The 19,305-nt window shown below is 34.8% G+C and overlaps 1 protein-coding gene across 1 annotated transcript in view; it reads right to left on the bottom strand.

The window, feature by feature from the left end:
• Positions 1-8,674, bottom strand: part of LOC106118489 (NACHT and WD repeat domain-containing protein 2) — a 45,746-nt gene extending 37,072 nt beyond the window's left edge. The window contains exon 1 of the mRNA XM_013313149.1: positions 8,654-8,674. The gene's annotated coding sequence lies outside the window, so the exon portion shown is untranslated. The remainder of the gene's footprint in view (positions 1-8,653) is intronic.
• Positions 8,675-19,305: the final 10,631 nt, after the last annotated feature.

Genomic DNA, 19,305 nt, shown 5'->3' with positions numbered 1-19,305 from the left:
ATAAGGAACGGTTTGTACGTATTATGAATGAAAATATAAAATCATACCACGTTCTGAGAATTTTACGACAAACTCGACCCCGATTAGAGGGATTTAAATAATTCAGCACACAATATAAAACATTTGGTGACCCTTATTTTGTTTAATGGATGAATAAAAGAATTTATTAAAGGAATTGTACCAGTATTAATCATCATCATCATACTCAGCCTAAACTTGTCCACTGCTGGACGGCCGCGGACGGGTCGACGCAGCGTAGGTAGGCCTCCCGCACGATGGACCGATGACCTGGTCAAGGTTGCGGGAGTGCACTGGATGCGGGTGGCACAGGACCGGGCGTTGTGGCAATCGATGGGGGAGGCCAGTATGAATGATTTTAATGAATCATATTACATTTGGAGTACAGATTTTCTACTAGATTTTACTGTATACTTTTCCATTGCCTAGTTAATAAGCATTACCTTTTAAATTATTCAAACTTTCTTGAGACATTATAATAAACTTATATAAAAACGGCTAAACACTCACGTATATTCGTCTGCTGGCGACACCGACTAGTTTCGAGATCATCAGGGGCCCTTCATCAGGGTGAGTGGTACTGGTATTATTTCACGGACGCGGCCCGTCGCTCTCACCGATCACCACTCACCCTGATGATCTCGAAAGTAGTCGGTGTCGCCACCGGACGAATATACGTGAGTGTTTAGCCGTTTTTATATCAGTTTAGCATTACCTTTACAATTTTGTTTCTTACCAGACCCCACTAGATCTAGTCTAGATAGGCCGGCATATAAAAATTTCTTGCCCTTGGTTTCTGATATCAAAATCTCTGATAGATAGAAGGTTCCTAAGTCGTAACTGTTTAGACATACCACTGGACAGAGGAGGACAGGGTATATCAACGCGGCTGTGCGAGGTAAAAAGTTACGTGAAAACCTCGCCGTTGTGGCCATCCATCGAGATGGAAGCGATGAAATGAAGTTTTATAAAAATCTGTTTCATGATTTAAAACATTACGATATATATTTTTATTTATCTTTGATAAGGATTCTATCAACTGCATTTTGATGACTAATGCGACGTGTGTGGCATTTAGTTGTAGTACAATTGTGTTAACGAACAGTCGTCTCGTATAACAGCATTCTGCTGACACAGGTAGAGTCTTTGATAACCTTGAGATCAACTATGTCACGTATGCTAATGGGTGGTCTTATTCAATACCTAGCTATTCTAACTAACTTAATCTTACTAAATTTTTTTATAACAGAAGGGGGCAAACGATCAGCGGGAACACCGAGGTGTTTAACGACGCCCATGGACATCAGCAATAGCAGAGGAACCGCAGGAGCTTGCCGGTCTTAATATTATAAATGCAAATGTTTAGATGAATTAATGTTTGTAAGGTATCGCCGGAACAGCTTAATGGATATCGATGAAATTTGACTTAGATGTAGAAAGTAGTCTGGAAGAACACATAGGCTACTAATTTATTTAAGCGTCAATAGCCTAATGGTTAAGGTTACGGATTTCCGATCAGGATGTCGGGGGTTCGAATCCCGACATTCGACTATTGTCGTAAACCATATTCTAGCACAAGTCTAGAGCTTAGTTGGAATGGTAAAAGAAATATTAGTAAATTTACAGGAAAATCTATTTTATAAAAAAAAAACATATTGATGATTAATAAGAGTGATAGCGTCTGGTGAAAAGAGTCACGGCATTTGATGACCACATGTAAGGTTGAAACACGTGAGAAGAAGTAGATTAATGATTTGTTTAATTAATAAATACATTACTTACAAAGGGTTTCTGAGACCAAAATCGTCGTCTAAAACTTATTGTAGTTTTTACGATAAGTTTTATACAGAGGTTTCGTCTCAGAAACCTACCAGAGTTTAGGTGACTGAGAAAGAGGTAATAAATGTTATAATTTACTTTATTATCCTAGATTGTATTAAAGGATTGGGTCTTTAAAAAAGTTAATAGATATCAAAGTACAGTCAGACAAAAAAATTTACATTCGTTCGTTCATCATAACACAATAAATAAATTAACAGATAAAAACAAATGAATAAATAATAGACTTCTGTATAAAGAACAATATTTTGTCATTCCTTGTGATATTTGTTGCAGTTGACTGTACCTCGTATACGTATTACGTAACGTTGTCGCAGCGGCATAGGAAATGTAAGGAGGGCATGGATTGTGAAGTTCCTCTCGCCTTCCGCTTTGTTGATGGGAAAACATACGTACGAACAACACATCTGCATATTTAAGAATCTAATTTTAACGAATAATTCATTAGCTTTATTAAAAATTCTTTGTTTAATATAAGTTTAATTTTATATTAAAAGCACTTAGGTTTGACATCGAGTATCTATTTACATATTTCCATGATTTTTTTAAATTACAATTATTGTCGAAAAAACAATTTTAATAACATTTTAATGAAAGCTTATTTAAATAAAAACTTTTTATGACAAAACAAATAAAACATTCTCATAGTGTTATTAAATTTAAATTATAATTAACTAGCGGTTGCCCGCGACTCTTGACTTCATCTGAGCGTAATAAAAAAAAATCACCTGTTCTATATCTATGCCAAATTTCAACGAAATCCGTTCAATCGTTCTGGAGATATTTTGTAACAAACGTAGAAGCGTCAATAGCCTAATGGTTGAGGTTACGGATTTCCGATCACGAGGTTACGAGTTCGAATCCCATTCGACTATTATCGTAAACCATGTCCTAGCACAAGTATAGAGCTTAGTTGGAATACTACAAGAAATATTAGTAAATTAACAAAAGTCTGTTATTTTAATTTGAAAAAAAAAAACATCCATCTAAACATTCGCATTCACAACATTATTAGTATGACAGATATCTACGCATATGAAATTGTTTAAAGGTTATACATCATCATCAGCTCACTATACGTCCCCACCGTGGTGCTCGGAGCCTACCCTAAGTTAAGGGTGATTAGGCCATAGTCAACCGCGCTGGTCAAGTGCGGGTTGGTTGACTTCAAACATATCTTTGAATTTCTTCTCAGATATGTGCAGCATCACTATGTTTTCCTTCATTATACAAAACATAATAATTCTAATACTAGTTTTGATGTATTCTTCTTTTTTCTATCTTCTTTGTAGTATAGTCGGCACTAACACACCTGAAAGTTTGCTCACCTAGTTAAAATACAGGTAAGAGCAACAATTCAGGCCCATCAGTGTACCGTACTTCTCTTCTTTACTTCTTTCTTCTTAATACTTCTTGATAGCTTCTTAATTATTCTTCTAGATAATTCTTGACTGCGTTGACATTATGTGTTGCAGCTTACATGAAATTATTTCTATATCTAAAATATTTTTATATAAAACTAGACTACTAAAACAAACTTACTAATATTATAAATACACCATACTAAGAGGCCTTAGCGACAAGCTTGACTGCCCGATAGTGCGACACTGGGTACGTGCACACGGTCCGCGGACGAGAGCGAAAGCGTGCCCGTGGTCCCGTCCCGATGCGTTGGAGGAACAGAGGGGTTTAGTGGTTATGCCTCCCCTATGGAGGAGAATCTCACATAACTACCGCTTCCCCCCCGGGGCGCGGAGTATGCATAAAGCATTCCCCTCTGAAAAAAAGGGTACATGTACACGTCGTATATTTTTCCACGTAATATATTTTCCAAAACCAATGTAATATTTTTCCCAATATGTGTTACCTACTGTTACATGAAATAAATAAATGCGAATGTTAAGATGGATGGATGTTTCTTTGAAGATATCTTCAGAACGTCTGAACGGATCCTGATGAAATTTGGCATACGTATAGAACATACTCTGTAAGAACACATAGGCTACTTATATTTTTTTTAATTCCGACTAATTAACGAATAATTCAATTAATCTATGGTCTTGAATAAATGATATAAAATGCCAAACACATTTTAATCAATTAAAGTAGAAAATATATTTTCTAATCTTCAAAGCAAAAATCATTTAAAAAAGTGCTAAACAAACTAACGATGTAGCAAAAATATCGCGTTACATTTTGTAAATCAAACAGATTTTATTTAGTAAATTAAATTAATAAATATATTTAGTAAAATAAATAAATAAAAAACGGTAACGTATCTACAAATCTCCATCATTAGAGACATGCCGCAAAATGGCGCGAAAGAGCTTGTAATTTGACATCTGTCAATTAAAATGGCGGGGAAACGTGATGACAAATGACGTTCGGAAACAAGGCATCGCTTTTGATAGGGATAACTCTTGTTGACAAAACAGCCTGTTTGGTTAATGGCGGATGAATAATGATCAAAATCTACATGGTTTATCCACTTAGAAAATATTGTTTGAAAAGCGCTTAGTCATTGTGATTAATTTTTTTTTATTCTAAATTGGATGACAGACAAGGGTTTTTATAATTTTTCTACACAGATATAAAACAAAAGACGAACTTTAGAATTATCTTTTATATAAAATTCTCGTGTCACAATTTTCGTTCCCATACTCCTCCGAAACGGCTTGACCGATTCTCATGAAATTTTGTGAGCATATTGAGTAGGTCTGAGAATCGGCCAACATCTATTTTTAATCCCGTGCGGACAGAGTCGCGGACGACAGCTAGTATTAAGATATTAATATGAATGGTATCAAAAAGAAGTCAAGTTTTTCTGTCTGATTTATTTTCCTTCGATATAAAATTGATGACTGCGATTAGAATATTTATTAAAATAAATAATCGTGTTCTATATTAAGCTACAAACTATATGACTCATAACAATGAACATAGAAATTAGCACCTTATTCTTTGTTCCACAAAGTTGAAATTCATTTAATGAAATTGTTAACACAACATTTATTGACACCAAATTACATTCAGTCATTTACAATACAGATAATAACAATCTTGATATATGACAGTTATGAGTTTCAATTACTTCCACTTCCCATCCTTTTCTTATAAGAAAAAGGGTGAGAAGGGAAAGTGGACTAAATTAGGCCTCCGGGACGCACACTCATCACACGAAACGCGGAATTGCTTCCACTTCACGCCTGTCTTCTATGTGGTCGTGGTATTTCACCGGGCGAGCCGCGCCAATTCGTGGGAAGATGTCAAAGCGGGCTCTACCACTGTTAAAAACATCCATCTTAACATTCGCATTTATAATATTAGTAAGATTATGCTTACCTGTCACAAGACTAACAACCCATTTAACAATCCAGTATCCTTAATTGTATTACATCAAAGTGAAACAATTGTCAATGATACTATCACTTCCATTGTGTCAAATTTATCCTTCGATCTTATCACAAAATTGCTTCAGCTGCAGAATTCTATACAAAGGCATCCAAATTAATGTAAACTCTCTAGTTAAGTTTATCGTCATCCCATCATCTTTGACAAAACAGATATAACAAAAAACATATTGGAACTTTTTACATTTTAACCTTTTTTAAATTTTAAATTCTATGTTAAAATATTATCTTTACAAAAAATGTACATTAAAAATTAAAACTAAAATTCCTTAACCAAACCTCAACACCACGATTAATAGACTAATTGTCTACTCTAGAATCATCATCATCAGCTCACTATACGTCCTTACCGCGGGGCTCGGAGCCTACCCTAAGTTAAGGGTGATTAGGCCATAGTCAACCACGCTGGCCAAGGGCAGATTGGTTGACTTCACACATATCTTTAACTTTCTTCTCAGATATGTGCAGCATCAATGTTTTCCTTCACCGTAAGAAATCGGTACATATGTAAATCGGAAATTGAAAAACACTTACATGGCGGGATTCGGATCCAGGACCTGCAGATTGCAAATCAAGTGCTTAACCCCTGAGCCACCGACGCTCTTCAGAATCAGGCACACACATCACGACTTACCATGTCATTAAGATAAACATTACTATGGTCTTAATGATGATTGTGAATGCCTGGGAATCAGACCATAGCTTGCGAGATTTTATACATTTCTCCACTCTAAAACATTAATAACTCTGTAGGCAAATGAAGGTGTCATAATGAGATAGAAAGCATAATATCAGTTGAAGTACGAGTACTCTTCTATACAATCTCTTAGTCTTATTATGTTCCATACAATCAATACATACATACATTTTTCAGTTTTTTTGTGGCCATTCAAATTCTTATTACTTTCTTCATCATGTCAACATCATCTATCTTTATACTTTTAAAAATCAAACAAATACAATCATAAGAAATTAACATGTTAAAGGACCTGTTGGATCGATTTTATTTGAGCTCATTATTCCTCCCCACTAAGAGACTCGGAGTACCCTAAGTTAGGTGACTAGGCCATAGTCAATGCTGGTCCTGTGCAGTTTGACTACACACATATCTTTGAATCTCATCTCATATGTGTAGCATCACGATGTTTCCTTAACCGTAGGAACCTCAGATGTATTGTTAGGAAGAAAATCCGACACTGTGCCCGTGTATCGGCGCAACACTAGCTTTACTAAAATATCATCGTTTATGTCCCCTCACTAATCTATCTGACAGTTGGTAACGAAAACGCCATTCTTTCTAGAGGACTCTAACTAATAATTTTAAATATATAAATCGAAAAACACATTAGTACATGACAGGATTTGAATCCATGATGTTCAGCAAAGGTGCTTAACCCCTGAGCCACTTATGTTCTAAGTTATACGTTGTTACTTAATTTAAAACAACTGTGTACATGACTTGACAATTCAATGATTACTTGTTAACGATTTCACGTGCACATGTCGGCGTTGCGTTAATGATTTAAAAAATAATGATTAATGGTTTATATCATTATTCATAATTTTCTCTCTGATTATTTAAAATGTATCTTCGGACGATGACTCAATGAATTTGTGTAGTGTTTTTTTATCTTTTCATTGCTTACTAGCTGTCGCCTCGATTCTGTTGCGCGCGGAATTAAAAACTATCGGTCGCATCGTAATGTTATATAGCGTAAAGCCTTCCTTTATAAATGAACTATCCAACAAAAAAAGAATTTTTTAAATCGGACCAGTAGTTCCTGAGATTAATGTGTTTAAACAAACAGCGGTAGAGCCCCCTTTAACATGTTCACACGAATTGTCCCGGCTCGCCCGGTGAAATACCACGACCACACAGAAGACGGGCGTGAAGTGGAAGCAATTCCGCGTTTCGTTTGATGATTGTGCGTCCCGAAGGCCTAATTTAGTCCTCTTTCCCTTCCTACCCTTTTTCTTATAAGGAAAGGGTGGGAAGTGGAAGTGGACTTTCCGGATGAGAGGATGCATGGGAAGGGAAAGTATTTTCTTCTGTGTATCCTCTCCTCCTTCGATTAAAGGTAGGCAACGCATATGCAATTGCGTATGTCTATATATAGGCAGCGGTCGCTTCGCTATTTTAGGTGGCCGCTCGCTCGTTTGCTACCTTATGATATAAAAAACCCTATTGAACAAAATCCATCTATCTTTATCTTTATTAACTCGTGTAAAAGTGTAATACAATTTGTACAACCATCATTTAATTAATAGACAATTTTCTGTTAACAGAACTCCGGGCGATACATCGCGTGACCATAGACAACATATCGACCGGTCTAATTGGATTAGACAATATCCATCGCCATTTCATCCACTTAATGCTATCTATCCGTCGTTGGGGTGTAGTAAAGATACAATTTTTATCTTCACTTAAGTTCAATTAATTTCACTTTATCGTTTAGTTATTATTATTAAGCTTTTGAGCGCGACTACGTCCAGAAAACAACTGAATGTGCCTATGTTCTTCCAGACTATGTTCTACATCTATGACAAATTTCATCGAGATCCGTTAAACTGTTCTGGAGATATCTTCTAACAAACATCCATCCGTCCAAATATTCGCATTTATATTATTAGTAAGGTTTATATTAGAATTTATTTATGAAACTAGCTATCGCCTGCCTAACCGTCTGCGCAGAATAAAAAAAAAACTTAATTTGTAGTCTATATCTTTTCCCAGGCTCTGTTCTATATTTATACAAAATTTCAGAGATCCACGCAGCCGTTCTGGAGATACCATGTAACAAACATCCATCCAAACATTCGCATTTATAATATTAGTTAGTTTTATATAAGAATTTATTTATGAAATAAAAGCAAATGATATATAAATGACGAGATAAAGTCATAGTTAAAATTACGACCGCTCTGATATTAGGTACTCTGTTATTATGATGAACAAAATTACAGTCGACGCTCCGCATAAAAGGGGAAAAAGAATTTGTCGAAGGAAAGATATTCAAGTGAAAAGATTATGAAAGACTTCAAAGAAATTTGCCACAGTGAATAACGGAGAATTTGAAGCTGTATGAAGAATAATTTTAAGATAAGGGTAGAAAATATTCAACAGTTTTATTAGAAATTCATAAAGAATTCATTAAAGATGTGTAAGTGTGTAGGCCCAGCTGGATCCAACATGACTTCTTGATAATTACGTGCAAACTCCATTAATCAAATCACCATTGAAATAACACATCTCGCAAATGAAACTGAAAAGTAATTAACACTACACTGCCTTGCAATAAAAACGACCCGCTTCTTAGTAATTGGTTCGGCCTAGAAACGGTTTATTTAATCTGTACACTTATTAACATATGACCTGGGTATACCTTCGTCAATGACTCATCTTTGATACCTGAAAAAGAAGAATAATTATATTAAAGCTAGATCTAAGATAAAGCTAAATCTAAGCAACAATAATAAGCAAACTGAGAAGAAATTCAAAGATATATGTGAAGTCAAATCACACTGGACCAGCGTTGACTATATCTTAGTCACTTTACTTAAGATGCTTGCGTGCCCTGGTCTATGAGATGGCATCATCAGTTCACTATAAGTCCCAACTGAATGCCTTGAAAGCCTATAATTAGATGTGACTAGGCCATAGACAACCAGGCCCAGTGACTTCACACATCTTTGAATTTCTTCCCAGATATGTGCATCGCGATGTTTTCCTTCACCGCAAAACACATTGGTACATGAGGTACGAACTATGGAAATGGAGATTACAAGTTTTTAACCTTTTTTTATATCGTATCTCTAATTTTTAGTGGTAATACTTTGTAAGAGTAATTTGTGATGTAACGAAAGAAATAGTATTTAGAAATTTTACTAGTTACTATGTCAAACCTAAGAAATACTGATACGCATTAGACTCTACCTACCCTCTTTTTTACGATGTAAATGTAAGCTGTAACGATGACTATGTTATTTGTAACAAATGTAAGAGGTGAATGACTAGGTAACATTGAACTTTGAACGTTATTTACAAATCGATTTATGATTTGACTATCTGTCGCACGCGACTCCGTTCGTGCGGAATAAACACTTAAAATTGTAGCTTATGTGTTCTTCCAGACTATGTTCTATATTTATGCCAAATTTCATCGAGATCCGTTCAGTTGTTCTGGAGATACCGTCTAACAAACATCCTTACATGTAAACTTTCGCATTTATATTAGTAAACGAAAGTTTTGGAACTAAATCGTTAATAATATAAGTTTAATGTAAAATATTGTACCCCGAAATAACCTTTGAAATTCCGTATAGCAACACGATATTACGGTTTAAGCCCCCATACTGCTACACAACCTATGAAAGTCAACTTTTGGCTTAGTATACCGTACAAAGATAAATGTTTGGTATAAATTAGGTTAATAGGCAATTACTATCGACTCGCTTTGTCGTATATTTATCGTGTAAATGTTTGGCAAACTCACGTGTCTTGGTTGGTCCTAGTTGATCGTTTAAATATATAGATTGATTAACTTTTTTTTTATAATTAATTAATATTTTTTTTATAATAATTGATCGAATAGTCGATGTGTCGACGATTTAATAATGTATGTACGAACGCAATGTGATTTTCGCAACGCAATCATGATATAAGTTTTGAGTAATTACGTTGCCTCGTGTACAAAGTCAAAGTCTTCAGTATTGAGTTACTATGTAAAGAATCTCCTAGAGAAGTAATGGTGTGAGGCGGGTGGGACAAGTGGGGAGAGTCGGGCGAGTCAGGCGCCGGACGGCGCGGCGATTCAATTAATTTTTGTCGTTAACATAAATAAGAAATGGGCGTCATGAGCTTGGAAATAGGTTGTTAGCGACAAAATTCTGCTCGGAACATTAAGTCGTGACGACAAAAACATGTATTATATAAGAGTAAATAAAAGAACAGCATTGTGCATTTGTTTTTGCGTTATACGAGTAAGTTACGTTAGTTAAAGCAAAAGTTACCATATACAACTAACTTAGCAGTGGTAGAGCCAATAATAATCTATTGCACGATATAGGCAACGATCGCTTCGCCAGTTCAGCGAATTCAGATGTCCTTTTGCACGTTTGCCACATAACATGAAAAAAATACTGTATATTTTTAACTCCATAATATTTCTGGTTAAACTTTACTTTTATTCCACAACTAGCTGTCGGCCGCGACTCCGTGTTCGCGGAATTAAATAAGAAACTCAAAAGTAGCCTATGTGTTCTTCCAGACTATGATCTACATATATACCAAAATTTCAGCGAAATGCGATTAGCCGTTTTAGAGATACCTTCAAACAAAAATCCATCTAAACATTCGCATTTATAATATTAGTAAGAAGTAAGATATCTTTATCTATCAATTTTCACAATCATGAAGCGCGTAGTAGCCATCATATATGGATATTGAAGCTACTCTGTTGACTTAGCTCATAGAAATATAGGAAAATTATATAAAATTATAGGAAGATACTAAAAGAAATAAGTAGTATATTTTGTCACCGTATCTTCATTATGATTCCTAACACGTAAGAAACCTTCGCTAGCTCTATAAACATTGATCATAGTCACATTGTCTTTATATATTACACTAGCTGTTGCCCGTGACTCCGTCCGCGTGGAATTAAAACAAAAACTTAATAAGCAACCTATGTGTTCTTCCAGACTATGTTTTACATCTATGCCAAATTTCAGCGAGATCCATTGAGCCGTTCCGGAGAAACCTTCAAACAAACAATCATCCAAGCATTCGCATTTATAATATTATGTCTAAAATTATTGACAATCCTACGTCAAATCCATTTACCCATCTTACTCTTTCTAGGTGAAGGGAAGATGACCGGAATAAGGCTTTAAGCCCACATTCATCAGACGAAATGCGGAATTACTTCCACTTGACGCCTGTCTTCTGTACTTTTGTCATAAGTCAGAATGGCCATTAGTACAGCTAATGCTGCGAAGTATACTTCTAATTGTCTTAACAAGAAGAACAAAGAAGATTGTTGTCATATACGTCCTCAACAAGAGAGACTCAATGACAACCCAAAGATAGTCACCCAGACAATACGGTTTAGTTCGTACTTTAAGATAATATTATTTTGAATCATTTGGCGCGAATGGCGCGCTTTCGTTACCAAGTCAAGTGTCAGATTGATTAGTGAGGGGACATAAACGTTGACATTTTAATAAGGCTAGTGTTGCGCTGATACACCGGTACAATGTCGGATTTTCTTCCTAACAGTATTAAGATGATACAGGATGTTATTTTAATGTTGGTTTATGTCGTGAAGACTAGAACGCTGTGTGTGGTACACTACTTTGTAATATGTGAGCAGACGCGGCGGTGACGGACGCGCGCCGCACGCCTCGGCACTACACTGACGTTTATTACTGCTGGTACAGAATACAAGCGGAAGCGGATTTAATATTAATTTTAATTTACTTTGATTGGCATCGAATACTTTGGTTGTGTTGTATTCATTTGTTTTTAATCAATTTAATGTGGAAATTAATTTTAGCTGTTTTTATTAACTTTGAACTTTATAAATGGTCTTATAATAGTAGATAAAACTTTTGAATGAAGATGTGTTCTTAAACAAAATTCAAGTGAATTACACTAAAATTGTATTTAATTACTTAACGTATAGAGAATTTTATCGGAAAATAATATCTTACTAATATTATAAATACGGATGTTCAGATGGATGAATGGTTTAAAAGTATATCTAAAATAGCTGAACGGATCTTGATGAAATTTCGCCTAAATATGGAACCAAATCTAGAAGAACACATAGGCTATTACTTTTTTTTAATTTAGCGCGGACGGTGTCGCGGGGCACAGCTAGTTATACGTAATTCATTAATATTCGTTGCGTACAGATAATTAGTTGCAATATTGTACATAATAGATAGCTTACAAAATAGTTAAAATTCCAAAACAATGCATGACATGAAAGTTATACAATGTTCCTTGATATAAACATCAATAGATAAAGTAAATTGTTAAAGTTTTTTTATTGAACGCTACAAAAACACTCAAGTTTATGGAGCATCACATTCATTCCTTTTCATCGCAAACATCTCTCAGTCAGGGGACAAATAAAAATGAAAAGCTTCATTCGTTTTGCTTTGAGAGTTTAACTACTTTTGCATTTTATGGTAATTTTATACTTTGAGTGCAAGATTCTTTGTAATAGAAATATAAATTTTCTTGTATAATTAATCTATTTATTATTATATTCTTTTAAGGCAGAATTAGTTGTAAATGAATTTGTTTATCTATACTAAGAGTATATGAGAACGTTCCTCATCGTTTTCAATCTATTAAAAAAACTTTATTATAGCAATAAGAGTCAATTTTACTAATATTATAAATGCGAATGTTCAGATGGATGGATGGATCTTTGTATGTATCTCCAGAACAATTTTGACATAAATGTGGAACTTAGCCTGAAAAAAAATGGTAGCTAAGGTGTTCTTTCAGGTTATTTTTATGTAATATATTTATTCTTAAAAAGTTACAATTTCATTTGACATCAACCATACCTTGCAAAATTCTGCTGTCAAACTGCGTAAGTAACTTTTTATGAATGAACACCTTAGCTACCATTTCTTTTTAGTACCGCGCAGTCGGAGTGGCAGGCGACAACTAGTAAATAAATAAATCTTATAACTTGGACCAAATTCTTGCCGACGTGAACGTAATGGATCGATCTTGCATTAAATTTATTTCGGGAGTACAAGATTAATATTTTTTGGCAGAAATTCAAAGAATCTCAGCGAAACGGCTCGGACTCGCAGATTTTGATGCGGCTTGTACGGATTTACATTTTATGGAGAGGATCTACTTATTCTATTACGATTGATTTCTTATAATAAAAGAGATTAAATAAATGTGAAGTGAGACAAAATAAATCTGCAACATTGTAAACTGACGGAAATGTTTTTCGGTAATACGGTATGTTACTTCTTACTAATATATAAATGCGAATGTTTAGATGATTTGAATTTGATGATCACAGACAGATGAACGGATTTAGATGAAATTTGGCATAAATATAGAACATAGTCTGGAACACATAGGTTACTAATTATTTTTTTTTTAATTCTGCGCAGCCGGATTCGCGTGTGACCGCTAATAATCATTAATCCCAAATAAATACGAATTAAAGACGATCTTTAATTTTGAAAATCACTCAATTAACTACGGTATTTTACTAAGAAACGGATATATTTAAAAAATACAATCATCGGTCTGTTAAATTCTAAAATATTATCAAAAAATGCAAAAGTTAACTCAAAAATATTGTTTTTGTCCTTCGTCATAATTTAAACGATATTTTAAGTACGTAATATAATAATAACTACTTTGAAAGATGCTCAATAAGTTATTCAAATTACAAAACATTCCAAGAATTATTCAATTCTGGATATCTTTGCCAATTTAAAGACACTTTTATGTTGACAGAGGCCACTCGTTTTCCTGCTTTGATATTCTTCGATTAAAAGCAGACGTCGTCTAAAATAGATTTGTTTACGATAGAACCAGACGTGCAGGCTAACAGAAGACTAAATATTATTAGTACACTAATAGACACTGGAAAAAGAACAAAGATTGATTCAAATGATGTTTATTTTAACAATTTCGATTAAAGGTAGACAACGCATATGCAATTGCGTATGTCTATGGGCAACGGTCATTTCGCTATATCAGCGATTTCAGGTGACCGCTCGCTCTTTTGCCACCTTATCATATAAAAAAATAAAAATAAAAAAACGCCAAACGCTTTTGCCATGTATACCCGAATTTCTTGATACGATGTTTTTTTTTCATTATTGGATTATTTAGTCAGTTTATAATCTCACTAGTCATAATGTAAACACTAAATATGTGAAGAGAACTTTAATTTACATTTCGTTTGCGTTACAAAATGTTTATTTTGAATTTAAATTTAGTATCTTGAAACGCGTATAACAATTTAGTGTTCAAAATAAAAACCATTTTAAAACAAGTTTAACGAAGTTTGTATAAATCCTAGAACAAGCGTTAGCTTTGATTTGAAAAGAAAGATTTATTTCGTATATTTTAGTACAGTTTTAGTTTCGTACCACTCTGACTGTATCCCAAGGGATTGAAAAATAACGCTGGAAAAGGAAGAAAGAATATAAACGTGGGTTTCTACTGCCGTAACTGTAGAGCTATTGACTTCTTTGTTTATCCATAGAAAATAAGAACTGTAACTATTATAAACTAATTAAAAAAAAACAGTATTGACATATTTGAGAAAATTAAAGTGTAAACAACAGTATTTTGTCTTGTTAAAATAATATTTAGCTTACTAACTATCGCCTGCGACTCTGTCCGCGCTGAATGAAAAAGAAAACTTAATTAGTTGCATGTGTTCTTCCAGGCTATGTTCTACATCTATGGCAAATTTCAACAAGATCCATGCAGCCGTTCTCGAGATACCTTCAAACAAACATCCATCCAAACATTCGCATTTATATTAGTAAAATCTCTTAATATGTTTTTAAATTACTTTGGTCTATTACATTTGTAATGCAGTTCTCAACTGTGTATTTAACGTTTTAATGTCTAGAACATGAGACCTTTTATTTCTTAAATCGTAAGCGTTGGGTTCAACCCTTTAAATCGGTTCGATGGGTCCACTTTATAATATAGATTCGGGCCACTTAATTTCACCAATAGCACAAACCAAATCAATGAAACGAGAACATTTTGCGCTTTAATCTTAAAACTTTTCTAATAGCCCCCAAGAAAATGTACATTGTTTCGAAAGAAAATTATATTTCGAAGTAAATTGAATAAGTTTCTAAATGAAACCATAGAGATATTGCAACGAAACATTACACGATGTATTTTCAAAGTTTAATGTTGATTTAAAATTATATTTTATGCAATAAATTATAACGCGTTATAAGCAAGTGACGCCATCGATTCCTTTGCGTGGAGTAAAATAAAATAGTAGATTATATCTTCTATACTTATGCCAAATTTGAGCAAGATCCATGCAACCGTTCCGGAGATACCTTCCAACAAACATCAATCCTTCAAAACATTCGCATCTATATATATAAAAGAAAGTCGTGTTAGTTACACTATTTATAACTCAAGAACGACTACCGATATGGTTGAAAATTGGTGAGAAGGTAGCTAGGTAGTAGAGTAGGTAGGTAGCATGGAGACGGGCATAGGATACTATTTATTCTTCTTCTTTTTTTTTCGAATTTATGCCTTGAAGTGCTGCTTTTTGTTTAACTTATCTATATTAAGTTTTTATATATCCACGCGGACAGAGTCGCGAGCGAAAGCTAGTTTATGATATTAGTAAAATAGAATAAGAATATATATAAACTTATTTCGTAATATTAATCACTATCTTAATTGCAATAATGATTCGCGTTGGCAACACTATGAGAGAAACGTGTTTAAGTACACAAATGAATTAACAAGGATCTTTGGAATAATTTTAATGGGAGTTAAAAACACAGTTAAAATTAAATATTGGTCTAAATGGATACTCGAAATTTCTGACAGCATAACCAAGCTATGCTTAGCTACTCGATGTATGTGGTGTTTTATCGCGAAGTTCCTAAAGCCACCTTCCAGCTTTATCATTATCATCAGATTGCATTGTTAAACGATTTACAAGAATTTACAAGATTTGTTGACAAACATCAGGAAAAATGAAACTAAATAAAAGCTTGTAATATGTTAGTCTTATATATAAAATTCTCGTGTCACAATTTTCGTTCCCATACTCCTCCGAAACGGCTTGACCGATTCTCATGAAATTTTGTGAGCATATTGAGTAGGTCTGAGAATCGGCCAACATCAATTTTTATCCCGCGCGGACGGAGTCGCGGGCGACAGCTAGTAATATTATAAATGTGAATGTTTAGATGTATGGATGGTTGTTCGAAGATATCTCCGTAACGGCTGATCGGATTCCAATGAAATTTGTCATACATATAGAACATATTCTGGAAGAACACATAGGCTACTAACTCCGCGCGAACGGAGTCGCGGGTGACAGTTAGTATTCAAATAAATAAAATATTCAAATAACATAAAATAGAAAATATTAATGCAAATACGTACCGCAGGAATCCGAAGCTTGAATCCTAGATTTACTTTAGCTATCTAATTTACAGCACAGATTGAGTCCAGATGAAATCAGTAAATCTTGTTACATCTCATCCGAGCTTCGCGTTCATAATATTATTTATATCAAATAGAATTTCTATTTATTTTTATATAAATATTTCAATCACGTTTCCGTATTATTACTATTCATAATAATATTCATATAATATCCAACAATACATTTATGTTTACGGAAGAATCTTATCTATAATAAAAAGGAGAGATTTGTATGTTTGTTTGCTATATTGAATCAATTTGATACATTCTTTTACTGTAAGCTACAATAACATAGACGAAGACGTGGGCTACTTTACCATAAATAATCTGGCAAGAATACCGACAAGGTGACGGACATGGGGGCGCTAGTGTGCTTGCCCTGGTCAGATCAGTCTTATAATTTTGCATACTTTCGGACAGGATTATCCGCGATAGTGGATCCTCTCTCACCTACCCATACGGTATGTCTATCATGAAAATTTGCGATATACATTTACGTAATATCTTCGACTAAATATCACAAAGTTGGTATGAGATTTATCACTTTACGCCCAATTTCGCAGCACAAATGTATAAAACATACTAAACATCAAAGTAACTTTTATTCAGCTTCAAAATACCTATCCAATGATGTATCACACGTAGCTACTGGTTGTAGAACTAGACTTTAAGTATTCTGGGCGTTACAAATTTCTAACAAATTTTCATGCTGAACCCTCAGATAAGCTTGTTGAAGTCTTACTTCTTACTAATATTATAAATGCGAATGTTTAGATGGATGGATAGATGTTTGGGAAGGAATGATGAAGGTATCTCCGGAACGGCTCAACGGATCTTTATCAAATTTGGCACAGATATAGAACAAAGTCTAGAAGAACACATAGGCTACTTATCAAGATTTAATTCCGCTCGGACGGAGTCACAGGCAATAGCTACTGTTGCTATAAATTCGACCTAATTGCATTCTGAAAAAGGAGTTTTACAGTCGTAGATAGAAAATAACACTCCTTGAATACGTTTGCAGTCTTTGATAATAATACGGCCTTACGTAATGGGTTTTACCGTTTTTCAATTTGTTTGCAAGAATAATTTTTCTTACGTAAAGAAAATTGTGGTTTCTAAAAAGTTCAGTAACAAATCTCTAAGATTTATTTAATTTAGTATCAATTTAAATTTCAATTCAGAGTATTTTAATTTTCATATTCGCTTTTTCAAATTTAATCCGGCTTGAAGGACCATATTTTTTTTTATATATCATAAGGTGGCAAACGAGCGAGCGGCCACCTGAAATCGCTGAAATAGCGAAGTGACCGTTGCCCATAGACATACGCAATTGCATATGCGTTGCCTACCTTTAATCGACGGATGAGAGGATGCAGAGAAACAAAATATCCTTCCCTTTCCATGCATCCTCTCCTCCGAAAAGACTACTTCCACTTCCCATCCTTTCCTTATAAGAAAAAGGGTAGGAAGGGAAAGAGAACTAAATTAGGCCTCCGGGACGCACACTCATCAGACGAAACGCGGAATTGCTTCCACTTCACGCCTGTCTTCTGTGTGGTCGTGGTATTTCACCGGGCGAGCCGGGCCAATTCGCGCGAAGATGTTAAAGCGGGCTCTACCACTGTTAAAATTATTATTAATTGTTATATTTACAGAAAAACAATACTCACGTTGGTAATCTGAAGGTAAAGGGTAGATTAGATAACAATGTACAGACTTACAATATCTGATAGATTAACCTAAAAGTTGAAAAAAGAAAGCCATTTGTCCCTATCTGAAAGGTAAAAACGAGTACAAACTTGGAGAAGAGACTTCACAATGTTAGGTAGAATTAAATCGCACAATATCTGAAGTATTGAGGAAACTAATGCTATTAATAATGGATTAACAGCCAAAACTTTACTTAACTTCGATAGAAAAGCTAAATAATTGAAGAATCTCTATTGAAAACGAAGTAAACGTTAGAAATAGTTCGCATCAAGTTTCTTTTGAAGTCGAACAAGAAAACTTCAACACGAAAGTTATTCAGAGCAAAGTAGGAAGTAAAACATGGAAGCTACTAATTTGAACTCAATTTACTTTAACAAACGTTATTAGTCGACCGAAAAAAATAGTATGTAGCCCACGCGTTAATTCACGTACTAGGTTAGAGTCTAATTAACAGGCGTAGGCGGGTTGAGTCACTTATTTCGACGTAACGAAGTAAATTAGCACGAGTTAGCGCAACCGGGCGCTGCGTAGTCCGCACGACTCGGGTTCACGTGCCCGACTGAACACCACCACCGAGTGTCACCGCTTATAAACCCACTACGGGGGTGCGCGCGCATAGACAATAAAAGCTAAATGCTAGCACGCCCCATAAACTGTCCTCATTAGCGAAAGGGCGCGTCGGGGTTTGTATACACAACTTTATTGCAGGTGTATGCCGTCCCTCATTTGGCAGATCATCTGTTTATTTTACTTTAAGGTCGTTCGTTGTCTTTATCGGTTGTTTTTGTGAGCTATAGAGGCCGGGGCGAGCTAATAATGCGATGGGTTGTTATGGGGTCGTGGTAATAGAGTCGTATGGGACCGCACCCCGTTCTAAGCAAATGTCGAAGAAAAGTGGGTGGCTTTGTTTATCAGGTCGAGGTGCGGCCGGGTGGGGCTCGCCCGCGATATAGCGATATGGTCCTGATTTATCAGAGCTTGAAAAAAAAAAATATCAACTGACAAAAGGTGGTCTGTTTCGCCCTTTAGCTGTTCACCCTCCTATAATATTGCGGACTTTTATGGCGCATCGTTTTAGACAAAAGGTTTTCTATTTTAGTGTTGGCATTCCAATTTATGGTG

The sequence above is a fragment of the Papilio xuthus genome, unplaced genomic scaffold, assembly GCF_000836235.2.
Source record: "Papilio xuthus unplaced genomic scaffold, Pxut_1.1 DF827570.1, whole genome shotgun sequence".
Classification (NCBI taxonomy): Eukaryota; Metazoa; Arthropoda; class Insecta; order Lepidoptera; family Papilionidae; genus Papilio; species Papilio xuthus.
This window is presented reverse-complemented; position numbering and strand designations above follow the sequence as displayed.